The 24074-nt window shown below is 33.4% G+C and overlaps 1 protein-coding gene across 7 annotated transcripts in view; it reads right to left on the reverse strand.

Annotated features, from left to right (window-relative positions):
• CADM2 (cell adhesion molecule 2) overlaps window positions 1-24074 on the reverse strand; it is a gene marked incomplete at both ends in the record, with an annotated part of 1071386 nt that overhangs the window by 239082 nt on the left and 808230 nt on the right. The window lies entirely within an intron of this gene.

Below are 24074 nucleotides of genomic sequence, written 5' to 3' on the forward strand. Positions count from 1 at the left end.
CTACAACTTTAGATTCAATTTCTGATAGAAGAAATAAAAAACGAATCCTATTTCACCAGGGTTTCTTGTAGACGTAGCTGTTTTTAGAAATATAAAATGTGCTGGAGAAAACAATGTAAGTATTCTTCAAAAAGTGTTCATCTTATAGAATATCCATCAAAATCTTACAGTGATTACTCTGGCCCAGGAGATAGAGACAATATTCTTTTTTGTTCCTTTCTGTAGTTTCCTGATGTTTTTTCCAATGAATATATATTTCTTTTATAATCAAGGAAAAACATATCTATAAATGACCATTGTCAATTTGGATATCATTAGAATGTAATGAATTCTATCTTCCTAAGTGTTATACCAATTTATTAAAGTAATTCATGTAATAATACTACTTAGTAAAAGCACTTCTAATAGTTAAAACAAAATTCTTGCACACAGAAACATAATATGTAAATTTCACTGCAGCAAGATGATCTAGAGATGAACTCTGCAAAGTTTGGTAACAATTATCAACATGGGTAAAAAAATGACTTTCTAAAGCCAGGTTAAAATACTATTATGGGAGCAAGGTAGTTTATTAAGTCAAGGATAATGTACATATGCAAGAACATTATGATAACTTAATCAAACCCATGAAATATATTTTCCTTTTCTTCTTTAGTTTTGTAATGATCCTGTCATTACTACAAGCACCACCTGAGGTTATGCTGGAGCTATTGGCATAAAGAATCTTATTACCAAGAAGCCTGTTGATTGGCACCATAAGAGAGAGAAGAGCCTGAAGGGGAAAATTTCTTTCCAGACCTAAATGACACAAGCACAGAGGTTCATGACCACGTTATATAATTAAGCCTATCAAGTATAAAAATCTGCTATCAGTAGCTTTGTCTCCTCAGTGCCAACCTCTTAGAGTCACTATGGCAACTCCCCAGGATATCTCCCTGTAATCTTTAGGGTGGAGTTTTTAAATTGAGGTTAGGCAATGTCTGGAATAAACTCTTTGATAGTTGACTTCAAAGTCAAGGGAGCCAGAATGGGATGTGTTTTGCCTTCAGCTCAGAGGTGACCTCTAGCAGGCAAACATGGAGAGCTATCAATCTTGTGGAGTGAGGTGAGGTAAAAAACCACATCAGAGAAAATGAGCTAAACCGAAAGAAGGAGTAATTACCAAAGATATCAAATTAGCAGCTCATAAATATGAAGCTCAGAATGTTTTTAAGATACTTTGCTTAGGTGCCCAGTTATTGACATAATGCATAAACTGAGAAATCTAGGGGAGTAGGGGATCCTTTAAGTAATAAAAAGCACATAACTGCTAATAAATACACATAGTTCATCCCAGATGACAATTTGACTATCAACTGGTACATAAATAATACTGTCTGCTTCCTTAAAGTGGAAAAAGAGCAGTGATGCTTGCAACAATTTCATCCACTACATTTGCAAAATAATTTTCAAAACTTCCCCATATGAAAATATTATCCTTCTCATTTCACAGATGGGTAAACTGACACTGGGTGGTTAAGTGATTTTTCCATGGTGAAACAGAGTCAATGAACCAGTTGGAGTTTGTTCTGAAATTTCAACATTTTATTCTTATTTTTCCACAAAGGCTACTGGGTCATATCACTACTTGTTTAAATGTGAATTAGACAACAATGAAAGGAAAAAAAAAAAGTACTGTTTTAAATATGAAACTTTGAATTCATACCTAGCTGAACTATGTCCTCAAAATTTCAATTATAACATTAAAATCAAATAAGGGAAGATATCAATGTTAACTGTCCTTAAATATCTTATCCTATTTAGAACTTACATTTTATAATTATTTCTGTCTTTCCTTATTGGCCTATAGAAGAAACTAATATTTGTTATGGTGTTCTACATTCCAGGGACTCTGCAGACACTAGCACACCTAAACTTTGTCCTTCCAGGTAGGCGATTAGGACAGCTTCCCTCCATCTTCTCCCCACACGGATTCTGACTTCAGTTCCCTGGGAACTTGCAGCCTAAAATCCCTGCAGTCAAATAATTTAGTTTTTCCCAATAAAGAGCAAACTCATATGGAGAATTTACTATTCCTGAATACCCTTAGTATATGTGGTTTCCAAAATCAATTCAAAAGCCAGTGTTGTAGGCAGTCAAACTTCTTCTCAAAGCTTTGAACTGCCTTTTACTTCTGGTTTTAACCTGGAGACAGCATCAAGTTAGCTTCTACTTTTCTCTTTTAACTCCTCCTGGCTCAAAGTTGACAGGTTGTCATTTAATTCAATCTCAGAGAGTCTTTTTAAAGACATTACTAAGTTTTCCAATTAGAAAAATTAGTATGTTACAAAGTTAAGGATTCATCCTCAATGTATTCATCAAAAAAGTATTTTGGGGGCCCTACTACATGCCTTGCCTTGTATGAATCAACATCTGAAAGATGCACAGAGGAAGAGAAACTTGCTAAGGAGTTACCGCAAACCAGTCAGAAACTAGGATAGAGTATGATGGCAAGGGAGAAGGCAGTCTAGGTGTGGTATAGTACTCATCTTGTTTACCATCAACAAGAATTTCTAAAATTCATTGATCATATCATTGAGGCTTATTTTATTTTATTTTTTTTTGAGTTTCTTAGTCTTAATTTTTTAAATTGTTTTTTTAGTTTTTTAACATCTTTATTGGAATATAATTGCTTTACAATGGTGTGTTTTCTGCTTTATAACAAAGTGAATCAGCTGTACATATACATATATCCCCATATCTCCTCCCTCTTGTGTCTCCCTCCCACCCTTCCTATCCCACCCCTCTAGGTGGTCACGAAACACTGAGCTGATCTCACTGTGCTATGTGGCTGCCTCCCACTAGCTATTTTACATTTGGTAGCATATATATGTCCATGCCACTCTTTCACTTCTTCCCGGCTTAAACTTTCCCGTCCCCGTGTCCTCAAGTCCATTCTCTATGTCTATGTCTTTATAGCTGCCCTGCCCCTAGGTTTTTCAGAACTTTTTTTTTTTTTTTTTTAGATTCCATATATATGTGTTAGCATATGGTATTTGTTTTTCTCTTTCTGACTTACTTCATTCTGTATGACAGACTCTAGGTCCACCTCACTATAACTCAATTTCATTTCTTTTTATGGCTGAGTAATATTCCATGGTATATATGTGCCATATCTTCTTTATCCATTCATCTGTTGATGGACACTTAGGTTGATTCCATATCCTGGCTATTGTAAACAGAGCTGCAATGAACATTCTGGCACATGACTCTTTTTGAATTATGGTTTTCTCAGGATATATGCCCAGTAGTGAGATTGCTGGGTCATATGGTAGTTCTATTTTTAGTTTTGTAAGGAACCTCCATACTGTTCATCATAGTGGCTGTATCAATTTTCATTCCCACCAACAGTGCAAGAGGGTTCCCTTTTCTCCATACTCTCCAGCATTTATTGTTTGCAGATTTTTTGATGATGGCCATTCTGACTGGTGTGAGGTGATACCTCATTGTAGTTCTGATTTGCATTTCTCTAATGATTAGTGATGTTGAGCACCCTTTCATGTGTTTGTTGGCAATCTGTATATCTTCTTTGGAGAAATGTCTATTTAGGTCTTCTGCCCATTTTTGGATTGGGTTGCTTGTTTTTTTTTTTTTTGCTTTTTTTTTGATATTGAGCTGCATGAGCTGCTTATAAATTTTAGAGATTAATCCTTTGTCAGTTGCTTCATTTGCAAATATTTTCTCCCATTCTGAGGGTTGTCTTTTCATCTTGTTTATGGTTTCCTTTGCTGTGTAAAAGCTTTTAAGTTCCATTAGGTCCCATTTGTTTATTTTAGTTTTTATTCATTTCTCTAGGAGGTGCGTCACAAAGGATCTTGCTGTGTTGTTTCTCATAGATTGTTCTGCCTACGTTTTCCTCTAAGAGTTTTCTAGTGTCTGGCCTTAAATTTTGGTCTTTATTCCATTTTGATTTAATTTTTTTATGGTCTTAGGGAGTGTTCTAATTTCATTCTTTTACATGTAGCTGTCCAGTTTTCCCAGCAGCACTTATTGAAGAGGCTGTCTTTTCTCCATTGTATATTCTTGCCTCCTTTATCAAAAATAAGGTGACCATATGTGCATGGGTTTATCTCTGGGCTTTCTATCCTGTTCCATTGATCTATATTTCTGTTTTTCTGCCAGTACCATACTGTCTTGATTACTGTAGCTTTGTAGTATACTCTGAAGTCTGGAAGCCTGATTCCTCCAGCTCCATTTTTCTTTCTCAAGATTGCTTTGGCTATTCGGGGTCTTTTGTGTTTCCATATAAATTGTGAAATTTTTTGTTCTAGTTCTGTGAAAAATGCCATTGGTAACTTGATAGGGATTGCATTGAATCTGTAGGTTGCTTTGGGTAGTATAGTCATTTTCACAATGTTGATTCTTCCAATCCAAGAACGTGGTATACCTCTCCATCTGTTTGTATCATTTTTAGTTTCTTTCATCAGTGTCTTATAGTTTTCTGCATACAGGTCTTTTGTCCCCTTAGGTAGGTTTATTCTTAGGTATTTTATTCTTTTTGTTGCAATTTTAAAAAGATCCTTCCTCTGGCTAAGCTCACCTCCATTCCGGGTTTCAGAGGAGTCATTTGTTTTCAAACAAGTTTATGATGAGACTTAAAGGAAACAGAACTTCCAATTTGGAACTGTAGAAGCTGGCTATTTTTCCAGGCAACCTATGGCCATCATTTTCCTCCTCCTTTCCTTGTATTTATTTCTTTAAATTTTTTGCATAAATATCAATCCCCCTTACTTGTTTCTAAACTAATTAAGGGTCAGGTAACTAGGGCATCTTACTTACCTTAGAATCAGCTACATAGCTTAACATTCTGTACTGTGATTAGAGCACTAGGCACTCACTGTACAAAATGAAAGCATCCCTTGGAGCAATTGCTGGCATTTGTAGGGGAATTTGTGACAATAGAATGATTAAAGTAACTCAAGTCTGCTGCATTTGTTCATGGTCAAAACGGAGGAGCAGAAGGAGAGACTAATTCCTCAATGAGAAAAAAAAATATGGAAAATTAAATAATAAAAGCCTTATCAGTATCATGTCTTAAAACATTTTTTGTAAAGTTTTGCTTAAAAATCTTAAGGTCTGTACATAAGATATAACAGATGGTGCTGTAGAACAGACATATCGAATACCATTGTCAGCTCCCAAAATGGGACACAAAAAGACAGACTGTGATAAATTTATGCTCCACAAGGGGAAAAAACCATAGAAAACACTAACTTTTTTTGAATATTAAGTATAATAATATATACTATATACCAAATATAATATAATACCGAAGCCCTCTTAGGTAGATATACCTCTGAGATGGAAAACATTTTATCTTCCGTTCCTGGTCCAATTTCCCTTGCATCAACATCCATTTTAATAGTGCTCTTCTGTGTTACCTCCTCCCTCAACCATCACTAAGCCAGCAGTAAATATATGAAAAATACAGCAAATCTTCACTGAGCATTCACAATATGCTAGGCACTATTCGAAGTGCATTTCCATTATCAATGATTTAATCTTCATGCCAACCTTGTCATCATCTCAATCTTGAAGACAGGGAACTGATGCAAAGAAACATTCAATGATGTGCCCAGAGTCACATGGCTAGAAAGTGTGGCAGCCAGGTATTCAACTTTTGCCCTCAGTCTTCAAACCTCACATGTGTAACCATAGAGTCACTTTGAAAATAAAGTGAGCTTAATTCTGACTCAGTGGCTGTTATAAAAGAAACATATAGTTTGGAGTCAAACATTTCTAAGATGCATTTAGACCACTTATATCTATTTTTAAATAAGTGAAGGAATATTTGAAATTCAAGTAAAAGCAGTGATATGCTAGAGCCAACTGACACCAGCTCAACTGGTGAGAGACTCAACTGACTGCAGGTCTTCTCCCTTTATGCTCGGTGATAACATAACTTGGTAGCTTGAAACTGACCACACTCGGAGTATTTTCACCATGGTAATTGGCTTACAACGCAAGTCAATGTTTTCCTACAGAGCCAGTGGTTAAACGTTTACAGAACACCACTGAAAAGGCCACTCTCAATGCTTTTTGAGGGGGCTGTTACATACATTTTTAGCATACAGTTGTTTTGTTGTTGTTATTGTTTTTTCTGAAAAACGAATAAACTCCCTCCAATGCGGTATACTTCTGCTTTTGAAGTTCTTTTTCTTCATACTGTGAGTCTCTTCTTTGTTTTTTCTCCTTTTCCCTCATATCACTTTCCAACAGTCTTTTTCCCCTGCCCCCCACCATTCTCCCAATAAAATGAGCTCCCTTTTTCTCTGCTCCTGGACAGTAATATTGAACTGCTAGGTTTTTAAATTTTTTTTAAATTTTTATTTTATATAGGAGTATAGTTGATTTACAATATTGTGTTAATTTCAGGTATACAGTGAAGTGATTTAGTTATACATATACATACATCTATTCTTTTTCAGATTCTTTTCCCATATAGGTTATTACAGAGAACTGAGTAGAGTTCCCTGCACTATGTAGTAAGTCTCTGTTATCTATTTTATATATAGTAGTGTATATGTTAATCCCAACCTCCTAATTTATCCCTCCCCCCATTGAACTGCTAGTTTTTCTTAGGCTGCTGAGTTTACTCCTCTCTAACTAGCATCATTGGTTGAAAACCATTTAGGTCACTTTCAGTAATTATATGTAAATAATTTGCTAATTTACTGCTGTGAATGACACTTTAATGAAGAATGATTGGTCAGCTCTCCTGACCCTGTCTTTAAATAGTTGCCATTATTTCTTCAATGTTTCCACTTGTCATACACTTAAGAAAAGATTGGTTCAAACTTTGCTTTGTCTAGATTAGCAATTACCAAGTTCAAAATCAAGTGAACTGAAACTTGACTCCTGTTGACCTCAGTTAGTTAAGAGTTGTCTTTCCCTCACACGTTTCTTGCATGCCTTCCTGTCTGACCACCAAGAACCTAGCACACTGTCACACAGAACACAAAGAGACAAATTCTAAGATTATGACCACCTCAACCTTGGTGGCAGGCCGTGATGTGCCATTAGCATAGAGAAGCAATAAGCATAACAGTGAAGAGAGATATTTGAAGCCAGCAATATTGTTGAAAGTGAACAGACAGGTAAAGATGCATGCTTGAACACTGATCCCAAAGCATGGCTCTGCTGCCATAAATGGTTTTATTCAAGCCTTGTTATCTCCTGAACAGATGATGAGTGAAAGCAACGGCTTTCTCCATCTCTTTTCCTGTGCTAAAGATTAAATGTGGGCCACAACGGTGGATAAGTGCACACTGTGCATGAGTGCTTACTTACTAAGAGCAATAACCACCTGAGATATATCTAGACAGACAGGCAGAAGTTGAGGCTCTGCACATCTGAGAGGGAGTTAACAGTTAGTGATTTTTCAGGGTAAATGATCAAATTTTGTGGGTTACTTGACAGGAACTGAGGACCTCATTATTTTTCCTCCCTGAAAATGAGCAAAACTTTCTCAAAGGAAGAACCATATTTAAAAACAATGAATGGAAACAAGTAAGAACAAGATGTGAAGAGAATTTAAGATGCAGTTTTTCAATAAAAAAGTGTAAACTCCTCATGACATAAAAAAATGCCACATATTTTGAGCCTTCCTTTTGGAATATATTTATACATAGCAAAAACTGTCAACTAGTCTACAAAATTATTTAATGCAACAGATAGTCTACTATTATTTAGGGTCTTCCCTTCTACTATTCACAGCTTTGTGCTTCTCTCTCTCTCTCTCTCTCATCTGTTCTATCATCTGGTTTGGGGCATTTACACAAAGAACCTGCATTTTAGAAAGTTCAAGATCATTCTTGTTGCTTAAATTAAAGTCTAAAAATATATCTAAATGCTCACACAGCATGCTATTACTTCCACTAAATTACTGAAGGCATTCTAAACAAATAAATTTCTAATGTGAAAGTTGTGGCTCAGTAGCTGTATGGACTGAAACACACATTGCATACTAAAGCCTATTGGTTTGAAAAGCACAAATGTCAATAAAGGAGGCTTATAATTCTCAAGAGAACTACGATGCATGCTCTATCATGTGAGAAGGGAAATTAGAGGAAACATTAAGACTGATAACTAAGTGCAAAATATTTCCACTTTTGGAATGCCTCTCTGTTCTTTCAAACACTTAAAATTCTCCAGTCATTTTTTCCTTTTATTCCAACTTTTAGGTTTGTCTGAAAAACTTTAAGTATTCCATTTCCCTAGGCTACCACATACAATTTATTTTTCTTTGATTCTACTCCATCCTCTCAGATTCAGCTCGCCTTATAGAGTATAACACCTGCTATCCACCTTCTGTGCCACCCCTCTGCCCAGCCACTATAGAACATGGCCATCAGTTTGGTGCTCTTGCCAGTTTCCATAGAGACAGGAAGTACTTTGGAGACCTGTGTTCCATTGCAACTGCCAGACCAATGCAGGGAAGAAACAAAGCTGGCAGGCTGTGGGTCTTGCAAGGCCAGGAAAGGTTGGAAGGGCTTTTTCATCCTGATACCAAAGTGTAACAATGCCAAATTGGAAGCTTCAGCAGTTACAATCCTGTAGACTAGATCCTGTGTTCACTATGGCCATTGTGAGTGACCCATTCTGCTCCCAACTCCTGGAGCAGAAACTCTTGGGTACCCAAAGGCTAGTCCTAGTCCTTTGTTGGCTTCTGGTGCATGACAAAAGGCTCTTTCAGATTTACAGTGGCTCCTACAGCTCCTGACCAAAGAATCATAATTCTCCTGTAGAAATTTCACCTCTCTTTCTCTTTTCCAGAATATGATAACATTTTCCTGGACACACATAGCAGACTAGGGAATTTATGAGATAACCACTGGATTATTCCCAACTGACCTACACAGTAACTGTAAGTAGGTGATCCAGTTAACTACATAATATTATATCAAGACTAATCACCATTTGCTGTGTCTATGATAGTATTTATGATTAGATTTATTTCTTGATTATCAGGATCAGGGTTGGCTCTACAGAAATTTGCAATACAGGTGAAATGTAACATTTCATATGTGCCTTCCTTTGCATTTCAAAAATGTTTTTGTGTGATTGTATACCTCAGCCTTTTGTATTATAAATATTCCCAGCACATTCTTTCTACATAAAGTAGGTTTCTCCAATTTCTTCCATTAATTTTATATTGCTAAGCCATATCACAAAATGTGTTTTCTCTACATTACAAAATTCTAAGCTGCAGAGAATATTTATAAAATCCTGGGAAACATTGTTTTATGGATGCTTTATGTTCTTTCTTAGTGGTTATATTGCTTTATCATGTTTTAAAACATTATCTGATTAAGAAAATATTCCCAACATTTTTTAACCTGTATCTGTACAAATTCAGTTCTTTATATTCTTAGCTTGTTTTTCTGCTTATTACCCTGCCAAAATGCATAATAAACAAAAGTTGTTTATATACCATGGACCTAATGAACTAGATTAAACATAAACCTACCTAGCTTTACAGCCAAAATAGATTTTTGTTTTAAAAATTTAAAATATATTTTGTTTTCATTAATTTATCTATATTTAATTCATTCCCTAACATGTTTTTTTCTCAAAAATTCAAACAATAATTTCTTAAATGAGCACATACAATTTTTCAAGGAAAAAGTGAATTCGATGAATTGTTCATGTTTATATTCACAAGGATTCTTTTCTTCCTATACAAATAAGATCTTCAAGTTTGTGATGTGGAAGAATAAAAAGCAAAGGAAATAATTTTAAAATGAAAAGGAAACTCTATGTCTTGCAAGGCAATGTAAACGAATAATAGTGTTTTAAATTATTTCTATAACGTCGAAACAGGCTTACATGGTAATTATCATGTGTGCATTAAGTAATTTTATCTTTCCAGAATACTGTTTTCTGGGTGAATGAGCAAGACCTAGAACTGACTAGCTTTACTTGCTAACTGATAAACATTTGAGAGGCAGCCTTCCAGAGAAAAGAAATTTATCACCACAATCACAGTCTGGTTCACAGTGAAGCTCAATCATGTAACTAAATTCTAAATGGAGATGTCAACCTGGAGGAAATATTCTGGAAAGGAACACACAGATGGCAGGACTCTTCTGAAGACAGGGTGAGGAATATAGTGCTGAGCATACAATAATCAATCTTCTGGAGACAAAAAAAAAAAAAATGGACTGAGTGGGACATAACTGTTTAAAATTGAAATCCCTGGGAAAAATTTCAATCTGATACTAAAAAGGGGGAAATTAATGCATCTATTCTTGTTTTATTCAGTAGGTCTTAGAAGGTTGATATATTTTTAAAAGCAAAAATATTGAATTATAGTACATCTTAAAATATTTTATAATCTCAAGGAAAATTAAAATTCCTAGTAACATTTCTAGGAACAAGTTAAATGGAATAAAAGGTTAGAAAATAAAGTATCATTAAATCTTAATTTCAAATATACAACTGTTTCAAATATACAAATATAACTAGCAAAATAAGGTAAAGATAGTGAGAAAAGTTATAAATTGAGAAAATATTAAGACTTCAATCTGGTTTTCATGCTAGTTTTCCTTAATTCAAATGAAAAAAAAATTATACCAACTCTTAATTGTTGCTTAATATATTGTTGCTAGTTAATGATTTGACTTATATGCAGTAGATATATTATGGTAACATCTTTCTTTTGGATTGTAACACATCTATGCATACAATGCATGCATAAATTTATACTGACCATTTCAAGTTGCCTATATATTAATATTCTTTTCATGTATTATTCTCTGCAGAAAATTTAAATAATTGCATTGGTGTACTGAATAGAGATATTCATATAAAAGAGTGACACAGATGTCTGTTTGGATTATAACTCTTCAGATTATGGGATGTAATAAGGAATTTTGAGATGACATTGATGTAAGATACAGATAAGAAAAAATGTGATATCAAACACATGTCACTTAATCATGTGTAATCAGTTCACGTTAGGCATATGAACTGTAAATATAGTTAAACAGAAAAAAACACAGGCCCAAAATGTCATCACTTGTGCTGAAGCCCAGGATACCAAACCTAGATTTAATACCTAACCTAAGTGCAGTTTTGACCTTCAGAAACGTAGCCTTAATCAACCAGTTTGAAATTTTCCAGTAAGCACCAATGAGGTAATCTGTCACGTTGGCCTCTCCATCCTGCCACTCCCCAAAAGAAGAAGAGGTGATCTGCAGTTTAAAAATCATGCAGTTCCCCTTGTCTCCAAAAGAAGACGGCCTAGCCTAAGAATAATCCTTTCATTATTTTTGCTAATAGCTTTCTTGCCCCACCCTTCTTCCTATAAAAACTTTCTAGTTTGTACTACCCCCTTAGAGTGTCATTCTTATTGATAGATGGGATACTGCCCCATTCACGAATTGCCTAATAAAGACAGTGAGATCTTCAAATTTACTCAAACATCATTCACTAACATTATAAACATATACAATATTAATGCTTTCTGAAACCTATCTTTCCATTTGTAATGAATTTTGCCTATGAAAGATACTTCCATGACAATAAGTTATTCAACAAATATATGTTTTGTGCCTAGAATGTGCTTCACATGGTAGCTGCTGGGGATACAACTGTGAACAAGGTAGAAATGATGTAAAGTTCTATCTTTAGAGCTTACAGCCTAAAGATAGGCAAGAAAACAAGAAAACACAAATACATAAAGGGAAAAATGTGTTGCTATTTCAGCTGAAAACCAAATAGGGAGAAAAAAATCAGGCATTTAAAAAGTGATAGAGGATAAGAATGTTTGAGAGGGAACCAGTATTTCAAAAAGTAAATTAACTGATGTAAAGGTCCTGAGCCAGAGGCAGGAAAAAGGTTGGCTATTGAAGGAGCTGAAAAATGAAACAAACAAACAAACACAAAAACAATGAGTTTGGAGCATGAGGAGAAACAGATGAGATAACCCAAGATGAGGTAGAAAAGAAGGTTAAGGCAAATCATGCAGGGTTTTTTATATCATAATAAGGAGCTGACATCTATTCTACATGGAATCACATTGAAGGAAGCCACTGAAGGAAGTGCCATGACTCAATATACACTCTCAGAAGATACAATTTTTCTGCTACTTAATCATTATCCTTAATTCAAGGATTTTTAATCTCAGAGATGAATCCCTGTAAAAGTTGTGTTTACAATGAAGAACCTTACTGAGAAAATATCAAAGAATCCATGAAATCATGGGGATTTATTGTAAAGGTAACCAACCTCTTGGTATTTTTTATTCTACACTGTAAATAACCTTCTAGTAAATGAAAACCCATATTTTACTGACTTGAGCTTATACTAAAATAAGATTGTTACCCATATTTCCATATAATCCCTACTCTTTGATAGACAGTTTATTCCTTACTTCCACACTAAAATGTCATTGCCTTGAGAAGTTTCTTTAATTAATAATGGAGGACTTTCATTTTGTTTTTAAAAGTGCAATAGTTATCTGGGAGAAAGGAAAGTATTGCTGGTAAACTATCTATGGATGTAAATATTATGTTTAAAACAGTTTTCTTTGTTTCATTGATATATTTCCCTGAGTGGATAGCAATACTATGCTATCAAATAAATAATGAGTTCCTGAAAGGCAACAAAAGTGAGGTAACAAAACATTTGAGTTTTTCTCCTGTATAAGACTGCATTTTATAAACTTTATAAAATAATTCATCTGACTAATACAGAAGTAAGTGTTTTCTTTTCCAATAACTGAAATTTTATGCCCAAGGTAACCATTGCTATATAAATCTGAGACATGTTGAAAGTCCTTGATAGCAGAGGTAGAAACATATCACTTTTCATTCTCTAACGAGCATAAGATATTTCCTGGGACATAGTGGATACATATTTTTGAACACATGAACACTGTGTTCAAAATGATGTCACCTTAATTATTTAAGTGTTGATCAATATGCAGTAACTTATGAATCAACTTGGAATATTCCCTAAGGAACAAGTTCCCTTTTGAAAGTAAAATGTAATAACAGTGGTTAATAGGGTGAGTTTTTCACTGTTTGATCATTTCTGAATGCACAAAGATTTCATTAATGTTGATTTCACCCATCTTGTCCATGTTTACATGCTTTGATGTTCAAGTCCTTTGTAAGTGCCACATTATATCTAGGGGAACACTGCCCTATGAGAGCAAGTGGAAACTGCTGTGGGAAAACATTAAAATGAAACTTGATACTTTGTATAGATTTGTACAGATAACTCAGCTCAAAGGATTATATTTTTGATTAGGCAGAGAAGGAATTAATACCATCTTCTCATATCCTTTTGGGTTGTGGTTACTACATTTTTAATCTGTTAATTTGAAAACTATAATACATTGAACTGTGTTTAGTGGAAATTATTAAAATTAAACTTTGATAAAATAAATTGAGAAGGAATTTTAAAATATCTCATCTAACTCCTTTAAGTTTGAACAATATTCTGGAGAGATGGTTGCAAAATGGTAACTGGAAAAAAAATATATCCATAGCAAAACCAATGGTCTCTTCACTACAGTGTTGGAAAGAAAGGGTTTACACATGGTTCCTGGTCTCTTCTCTAGTCTCAGGAAATCCTAAAGAGTTGATTCTCGGTTGAATCATCTTTTCTGTTCAAGGAATTCATGGGTGTAAACTGGATCTAAAATAAATGAGTTGCTATGTACTGGACTAAGCACCTGCATTTTACTGTCAAGATTATTTACTGAATAATGAATTATCTGTATTGATTAGATGACCTTGTATCAGAGAATGAGAACTGATGACATAATCCTGAGAAGGCTGTGTGACTAACAAAGCATAAAAGCTGAACGGATTCCGGAGCTGGAGGCTTCTCTGAGATGAGGGAGCGGATACCAACTCAGTCTAGTCTTGGGTAAGGAGTGACTGTGCACATTCAGAAGCATTTCAGGGAGTCACAAAGCTTCTGGTAGTTCTTGCATCACTGTATCACCTATCTTGTGACTTTCGGGTAAACTTGATGTCGGATAAAGCTTCTTGAATCTCATGGGCATTATCATAATATATGAAACCAAGAATTATGCTGCTGTTCTACCAAAGTGGGCATTGCAACCATAACATCAGATTAACAAAAAACAACATTTATGCATAGCCTATCTGTGGAAATAAAGGCTGTTCCAATAAGAGCAGTCACATTATTCATGCTCAAAACTATTCCTCGTTGTCTTATGTCCTTTCCATATCAGATTAGAGCTAATAGATTATGACATATTTCATGAGTTCTATATACAATTTATGCAACAGATTTTCATTTCTAAATCCTAGTCTTACATGCTTTGATAGATATGAAACTAAAGATGTGTTCTATAATAGACAGATGGATAGATTTAGAGATGCAGCTTTCTCTTTATATATATATATAAATATATATATATATAAAACATGCTATATTTATAAATGACATATATTACACTGATATATATTATTCATAATAGCTGATTCATCTCATTGCTCAAGTTTAAATATCTATTGAGTGTTATGTTTTCAAAATTTTAATAAATCAATGGACTTACAATAATTTATCAAAAATTTTCAAACATAGGACACTGCATTTGAAACATGAGGACACAGACTCAAAGGGCAATTGTAAAAAGTTCCAAGGGGTTGGGATATTGGCAGTAACATGGGAATAAGTGTAGACTTTTAAATGCAACTAGTTTCAAAATGGCAAGTATATGTGCATGTGTGTTAAAATTAATAATTACATTGAATAACAATTCACTAAATTCACTTTTGGAACTATAATCCCAATTCTCATTATTGGAATCATTGACCAGCTAATCTTAAAGTTACCTATACAGATGACCTTATGAAAGAAAAAGTGATACATGCTTTTTCCAACAAACTTTTTCTCACTGAGAACAGCAACAGCCAACTCCTCCAGTTTAACAGTCAAATCTCTCTAAGCAAAGTTTAAATGCATGGAATCCATCATTACTCAAAATGATCTAATTAATGATAAAGTGATCCAATAAACTGCTATTTGTTAGAATTTGAATTTCATTACTACTAAACTCATAATTTATAATGCCATGATAGTTACTTAAAAAAAAACATAATGCTTGTTTAATAAGGGAATTCTGACATGTAATGAACTTCCTTATTCTTTCTTGATTAAGCTTGTATAGCTCCAGGGCGCAGGAAATATCGACTCATATGGCAGGGTTGATAAGCATCAACTCTCCCTGCTGACTTGGGCCAGCAAGCTGCTAGTGAATTCAGCAGATGTTTCTACTATCTGGGCCAATGGAAACCTTATGGACCTTTTTTCCTTCATCTCCTCCCAGGAGCAAACGTTAACACAGCAGAAATTTGGATGCATGCCAAATAGGAAGCAGAAGGTTGGTGAGAAAGTAGGGTACACTCTTATCCATAAACAGTGGTCCATCAGTGCTTTGAATTGATGATTAAGCCATTTTAATGGCTTATTTTTTGTGCATTTGCTATTTCATTTAACGAAACCCCTATAAACCCCTCTAATCTTACATAACAGCATTTACCCTAAACATATAAATCTAATTTTTGAATATGCTAGTTGTTTCAAGATACAAACCAAAAAAAAAAAAAAGAATCTGAATATATAAAGTAGGAAAATTGTTGATTTCTAATAATATTTTCTTATATAAATGGAAAAAAACACCTAATTGTAGCTGAAGTTTACTAGACTTAATTTACGTTTTGTTGATGTCATATTAAGAATAGCAATAACAGGCCAAGTTTCGATAAAAATTCTCAAGAAAAAACTAATTAAAGAGTTAAGTTTAGTACTCTTTATTGGGCATCATTCTTATTCAGTTGAATTTTAAATGTACTTTCTGAAGAACGCAATTTGATTAAATTCATGTAGCTGTTCCTCATCTCTCCCTCCATCTCCCCACAGTAAATTACACTGACCCCGTGGAGTGCCCATCAATTTTGTATGATTTAGATTTTTATCACACATATTCAAATTCTGTATTTTAGAATCCTACATTGCCTCTACACAAGTTTTCTCCTCTAACCAGCACATTAATTTAAAGAGAGAGAACATTTTATAAAAGAGGTGGAGTGTATTTCTTAGACTCTAAAACTATATATTTCCTCAATTTATTTTAACACATCAGGATATATTTCCTGCTGACAAAGGGATAAAAAGTTAGGAAAGAAATTTGAATAGAGAAATAATGTTGGTTAATTTTCATTTATTCTAACATTGTTTACTGAATACCCACTATGAGTAAGGAACATTAAATGCAAGTAAAAAGAAATAGCTAAGTGCATAAGCACACAACTTAGTTAATTGATGGTTGTTGTTTCAATAAGGTCAGCATTAACAACGTCCTATAATATTCATACATTCAATCGACTCCTAAAGATATATTGAGAGGCTGCTCAGCAGAAACCTTGTTTTCAACTGTATCCATGATTACTTTAGAAATGGCATGTCATTTTGAGCAAAGTAGCAAAGTGTAAGTAGCTAAAAAAATGTTGGCAGTATTTTTAAATGCTTCCTGTGCATAGCACTTATGATAGGTGTGATTAAAAAAGACACTCATATAAGTTTCCAATGCCAAACATCTAACAGTTTTTCCCTCTTGTATACTAATGGTCAGAAACTTAATTTTAAATTCCTTTAAGGATTTTGTGGGTATTACTTAGCTTTGTGAATGGGAATAGAAATTCTGGTCCAGAAAGCTGACAAACACGGCCATGAGACAGAGACACTATAGAGATTTAATTTCCTATCAAAGTATTCTTTGCAAGCTGTGCAGTCTTTGGTTAAACAAGGAATCAAGATGATGGAGACTTTACATCTCAGTGAAACAACCACAGACACAAGTTCTGGTTTTTATTATGAAAAAAAACCCCAAAACCCTCAACAAATAGACTATCTTTTCATTCTATATATTATCTTTTAGAAGGAAGACTACAAAAGAACTTTCAGAGGCTAAGAATTTATTAGATAACAAATAAAATAAAAGAATTAACAATAGGCTCATACCTGCATCATATAAGGCAGTCAGAAATACTGTGTGTTATGAAAGAGACAGTGGAATACAGAATGTAAAGAGGGAGAGAGGCATTTAAATCCATATTCCAGAATGAACAAAACATTCTACTTCTAATTATTGGGGTTTAATAATTCTAACATATATTTATAATCACAAATATGTAACTTCATAAGATATTCAATCATTTCAGTATTAAAATAATTTGAGGTTTAAAACTAGCAGCACAACTTAAAGACCTATTAGATGAAGGACAAAATGGAAAAAAAAAAATTGAGAAAGACCGTGGATCTCCAGAGAGATGACAGAATAGATGGTGGTGCCACTAATTAAGATTTAGTTACAAAAGGGAAAGTTAGTATATCTGTTATTTTTTTCCATTTAGCAAATCACCCCAAAATATTGTGGCTTATATAAACAATCATTTTTGTAGTTCACATATGAAGTGACAATTTCTACAGTGCTCCACCGGGCACTTCTGATTTAAGCTGTGCTCTCTAATGCATCTATAGTTGCCAGTCATCTGCTTTGGGGGGCTCTAATTCTGGGGGAAGACTGGCTGTCAGCAGGGGTGACAGGTGATGACTTGGCTTGATTTCATGCCTCTTTGGTCCCAAGAGTAGAGCAAGCACTTTTCCAGTCTCTTCTCACTTTACGTTTGCTACTGTCCCATTGGCCTAAACAAGTCACAGGGTCAAGCCAAGGGTCAATGTAGAGAGACTGTCCAAGTGCACAGATACAGGGTAACTTGAACAAAATAGCAGCTATTGGAAGAGGAGACTAAAGTAGTTGATTATAGAAGAGAGAGTGATAACATCCCAAGGCAAGAAAAAAATTTAAGAATTACAGGGATTTTTACACCTCAAATGTTTGCAGGAAAATCAAGTTTATAAAAGATCAGACACATGTCCATGGGGACTGACTACCAATATGTCTTAGGGGATTTGCTATGGAGAGACTAATTTAAAAAATACAAAGAGAAAGCAGAATGCAGTATTTTAGGAAGTGAATGAGAGGTGATCAAATGAAGATATTAAGTGTTACCAACACTTTTTAAAAAACTTGACAATAAAGAGATTTCACAAAAGCTGAAAGAGGGTATAGAGCTTGAGAGAGATTTTTGTTATTTTATTGTTTACTTTTTCATACAACTTAGTAGCATTAATGCTGTATAAACTTCAATGTGACTCAGTTGATTTCTGTCTGTTCTATAGACAATTATTTCCCAAATGTTTGCTTGGATACACCAGGCAGATTGAGAAGAGTGAGAGGAATCAGCACCAGTGTTCTCCCACTTCAGGAAAGGTACCACAAAATAGGTGCTATATTTTATGTCAGTAGCACTATTGTTATGTGTCCAGTCAGCACAGTCCTCTTCCAATGAACATGTTGGATTGTTGGTCACACTGTTATTTTTTCTCATGAGAGCATTAACAGAACTTAAAATAAAAATACGAAGTATTATGAGAGTAAATAAGAACACTTACACCTCACCTAACATTGCAAATCTCTCTTAAATAATCTGTCTTTATTTTGAAAGTATTATTCATTCTTAAGTTCTGTGAAAGCCCATGAAATATTTCCTTTCTTCTTTATAGTATATTGGTAAAAAGCTATTGGTCCATTAGATGTTACTTAGTCTTTTACATCTTTACCAGTCTAATCATTGTTAACCTGACCTTGTACTAATTCCTTTCATTCTTAAGATAAATAGTTAAGGAAATCTAACAGAAAAAATAAGGAAATGTAGTTTCTCATTGATTAATAATTCTAACGAATGTAAAACTTGTATCTGATTTTCTTTACACATATGATAGGAACATGCGATCCTATCTATGCAAGTACAAAGTATGCATATTAAAATGAGATAGGGTATAACACTGGTGAGTTTATCCACTTTGATTTCAAAGTTTGCTTCACAAAGATTGTTCACCATTTCTGTGTGATCCAGACTGGCTCCTATTGCTGCTCTGAATTGGGACATTTAAAAAGATATTCTACAAATTGGATTGCCTATAAGTTAGATAATTTGAGATAAAATTCTTAGTGAACACTGAGTTTAGACACATACTAAATAACATAATTGTAGGAAGACACTTCGTAAATTGAATTTCACCTTAAATCAGTCATATTGAAATGAGAAACAGTAAGAAGATACAAGGAATGGCACAGGAAAATGGGCAAAGGTGAGAGAAGAGCCAACCATGAAAACATGAGTTTAAAATATAGCAAATATGCTCCATGCAACTGGATATGTTGAAATGTCATGAGAAGACTGTCATAAAAATTTATTTATGAAAATGATAATGCTGAAATACAAAATGAAAAATTTGCATAAGTAGATGAAAGAGAATGAAATATATGCATATTTATGTACATTTTGGAAATATAATAAGCAATGAATTTGAGATGGTTTAAAAGGAAACATGAATAAATAATGTATAACCTGATTTATACAAGAGGAACAAATAAACAGGAATGAATTAAATTATGATTCAAAGACCATATCAAATCAAGTCATATTATTTAGCAGAACTTTTAGGCATAGCAGAGATACAGCCTGTTTTTCAAATACTTACCATACAACTAAAGTTATATATGATTCATATTTCCCTTTCAATATGGAAATCTTTGGTTAAACAGATAAAATCAGTATGAATGGAAAGTAAAAACAATTACCAATGAATCTTTAAGTAAGATATTAGAAATCAAATATTTTGTTAAAAATAATTTACCATTTTTGTTGAAATAGTATTTCTCTAATGTACAAAATATAGTTCCTTATAATTAAAGAGCAGAAATAATATACAGGTGTATATTATTGTCATCAGCAATATAAATAAAGTAATATGTCTACAGGCAAACAGCTAGGGAATGACAAGATGTAAATTTCAAACTAGGTTTTTTATTAAATAATTTTCTGTTCCACTTTCCACTCAAAACCAATTTATTCAGTGTCCACTGTATGCCAAACATTATGACAGGCATGAAGTTTTAAAATATTAAAAATGAAAATGATTTGAGTCTAATAGCATACATGAGTTTGAAACATCTAAGTAGAGGTATTTAATAAAAGGGCATTTGTTCTCACTTTTTCTGTGGCTCTCTTTCTCTCTCTATTGTATTCTAAAGTTTGCAATGTCCCTATTTTCAATTCTTATATTAAGTGGCTACCAAGTCTTTTTATCATAAAAAAGTTGAACATGTATTTTTCTATCAACGCATTTAATTTTTTCAATATAGGAAGACTACAGTAAACCTACAGTGATTCTTTTTCCAGTTAAAAATGTTTACTATTTTTTAATTAATTAAATAAAAACTTGTAATTTTATTTTACTGGGATAAAATAATGAATGCATAATTATTATTTTACTATGAAAAGTTCTCATGTATTTTCATTACACGCCAAAATGGAATTCATAGATTTTTTAAGAAATTGCTGAAATTTAATCAACTGGCTTGTATATTGATATGTGAATTAAAGTAATTTTCTAGATCAGCAAATTCATGTTAGAAATGGTTGCCTGTACTAAAATTACATTTCTTCTTTTGCTCTAAAAATCCTTTAATAAAAATCTTCTACTTTTTAAACAACTGAATTATTTTAAAGGTAATTTAGTACCTAATAACATGTAGACATGAATGGATATATCTGAATAGCAACTGTGTGTTGGAGCATGGTTTTCTCATAAATGAGAGCATAATTCGTTTTGCATGCCAGTGAGTAAGTTTATTGTATCAGATTGTATATAACTGAAGTAAGGGGAGATTAACTTCTAGTAATCTTGTAATACACAAATTCACCTAGTATAGCACTGAATCCATGTTATAGAGCTGAATTTGGAGGAAGCAAAAATATCTAAGAGCTAAAGAACAGAAGTCAGCATAGACAAACAGAAAAGGCAGTTTATAAAATTCTGGATGAAAATGATTTTCTTAATAAGGCATTCTGAATGGCTTTTATTTCTCAGGTTTATAAAGCTACAATATAATTATCACAATCTGTTGAATGCTATGCAAATTTCTTGAACTATGCCTTAAAGACCTGAGCCAGGTACTAATTAATATATTAATAGTCCCTGCATTAATAGAACCAATAATAACTTTAGTAATGCCATTATACTATAATAGGGCAAAAAGCTTTTAAGACAGGATAAATTAAATTGTTTTGTAGAATGTAAATGTATTTTAAGATTTGAAATGACTGTAAAGTTTACAAAGCAATTCTGATGAATGAGCAGTTAAAGTTTTGGGTCTTAACAATATTTGACACTAAAGTTCCTTACTGCGCCACACAGATGCCTCCTTAAGTACATGCCTGCTAAACATGCTATTTATTTCTAAATTTGAGTTTGTTTACACCTTCGTTTTGATGTAGGTTTATTAAAATCACATGATGGAATTTCTATAGTGAAGGACTTACCTTCATCATCATGGATGTGTGTGTGTGTGTGTGTGTGTGCACATGTGTGTATAAAATTATATGTGTGTGCGTATTTTCTAGATTCAACTGAGTGGTAATAATTTAGCTACATATGCAGAAAAATTGAATGGAAACTTCTTAAATCATTTTTGAGTACCATGAAGATTTATAATACTAAGGCTAGTATGCCTATTGGCTATTAAATATAAACTATACAACTATGCTACTTTCCCAGTTTTTTCATAGCCTTCTTAGTCCTAACAACAGTTACCATGTTATCCAAGTTACTGTACCACATCATTTTATGTCTGACTTTAATCAGATGATCTATTAGAATGGCAGTCTTCATTATCTTTCAGGGAAGTGATTAAAAATGAAGCTTTAAAGAAAACTTTAATTTTTCTAATTCTAGAGCTTTTAGTAGTATGAAAAAAGTAGTAATCTTTGCAAAAGACTGATAAAAATGTTTCATGAGGATGCTATTTTTGCAACTGAAGATAATAAAGAATGGGCATTAAATAAAATATACCTCGGAATTTTTTTAAAAAATGAAAATCACCTCTTCAATATCTTTACATTAAAATGCATCTTTGTGTGTGCTGTTTTGCATATGGTAACTGTACTAACATATATAAATGTTTCACAGAATCTTCCTCTTTAAACTGGTGAAAATAATTGCTTTTCTGTTATTAATTGCTCCTTTCTTATGACAAGAAATTCCACCATGAATAGAACTGTATAAAGTGTCTTCAGGCTACTCACATTAAATTTAAAACATCTATGTGTATATTTGAATAATATTTTCTCTTGTCCATCTAAACTAGGAGACTTTACATTTGTTTGTTGATGGACAATGCCTATCAGGTTTTTTCTTAGATTCTCTGTTAAATTTTCAGATAGAGACATAAAATTCCTTTTTTTTTTTTGTTTTGTTTTGGAGAATGTAAAAGGGTTACAGGAAATAGTAGTGTAAGGCTGATAAACACAGAAATGAGAAAGAATGTAATAAGACTGCAAAAGCTATGTACCAAAGGTAATCAAATACAGGTTCCACAAAGACAAGGTAACTTTCAAAACAAGCAGGATCACCTCAAAAACTAGTTACGCTTTTTTGTCTAGGTATAACATCTTCCCCTTAAAAGGGAAATATCCAGTCTACTGATGTTAATAATATAGTTATTACTTAAAAGAAATTACATAATCTCATCAGCTTTTAGTATTTTCTGTTCATTTGATACATATTTATACATATTATTTTAGAGCTTACCAGGAATAATGCAACATTCTTAATGTTAGGTGTCAGGAATGATCCAGACTGAAATGGATGCTAGCTCTCACTCAAGTTAATGTGTGAGAAAAATCAAGGACCTTAAACCAATACACAGCAGTCATGTAGGGTATCTTTCTCTGAAAGATACCCTACATGACTGAACAAATCTCACACACAAATGTGCCTGAAAAGATTACCATTGGATAGAAAAGTGAATTACTAAGTAAATCCTAAGTGATTAATATTGATACATAGGCATATATGACCACTTAAGTTAAAAATATATATTGATATGTTGAATATAGAAACAAATAAAAGACTTTTTAAATGATCATTTCTCTCTTCTGAAAATATAGATTTGGGGATATAGGTGCTTTTGTGGCAGGATTAAGTGGGTTAAAATTAGCACTTACTGTCATTTCTTGTGTCAAGACATTCATGAAAATGTTCTTCCTCCCTTCCTCTCCTTACAGAGGACTGCACTCCCCATCCTACTTTTCAATTAAGTGTGACCATATGGTTAAATGACAAAGGATTGTGAGCAAAGGGATTATTTTTAGGTATGACCCATTAAAAAGTCCCACAGCACTTTGCTATGTTCTCTTCTCCTCTCCTTCTAGCTGACTGGAATGGCAATCTAAGAGGCTACTTCTTTTTAATTTAATTTTATTTTTTTTTAGAAGATGACAAAGCCCTTGGTAGCTTGTTTCTCCTGTTTCTCTGAACTTTTTTTTGAGGAAGACCATACCTCAGGTGAGGAATACTCAGCTCAGATCAATAAGTGAACAAGAAAAAAAGTACCTTGAATATGTGTTTAAACCATCCTACAACCTGGGGTCTATTTGTTACAGCACCTATCACTGCCTAATTAATATATTTATCAAGAAACTCATCCAACAAAAGGAGCACATTTTTAGCTGGAAACAAAAATGAAGATGAGGATTTGGGGTGAAGAATGAAGAAAACTGGAAATGAAAACAGATGAAAAGGAGACCTCAATTGCTGAACACTAAAGACTACACTCATAAAAGGTGAGAGAAAAACAAAAATTTGGACTCTAGACTAGACCAAGAGAGAAGTGAAATGTAGGTAGATACTTGTTGACATTCAATAGCATTTTGTATTTTGAGGTCTGCATAAGTATCCTCCTCTCTTAAACTAAATTTCATACTTATTTAACCCCTGGATATGCCAGTCCCCTGGATACTAAAAAAAAAAAAGAAAGTAGGTAAATATTCCCTAGTAATGATTAAATATTAATTGGCACTTTGGAATTCTGTAATGAACTATATGTTTGTTATTTGTCACCAGTGCCAAAAGACGTGAAA

Source organism: Hyperoodon ampullatus (genome assembly GCF_949752795.1).
Source record: "Hyperoodon ampullatus genome assembly, chromosome: 5".
Classification (NCBI taxonomy): Eukaryota; Metazoa; Chordata; class Mammalia; order Artiodactyla; family Ziphiidae; genus Hyperoodon; species Hyperoodon ampullatus.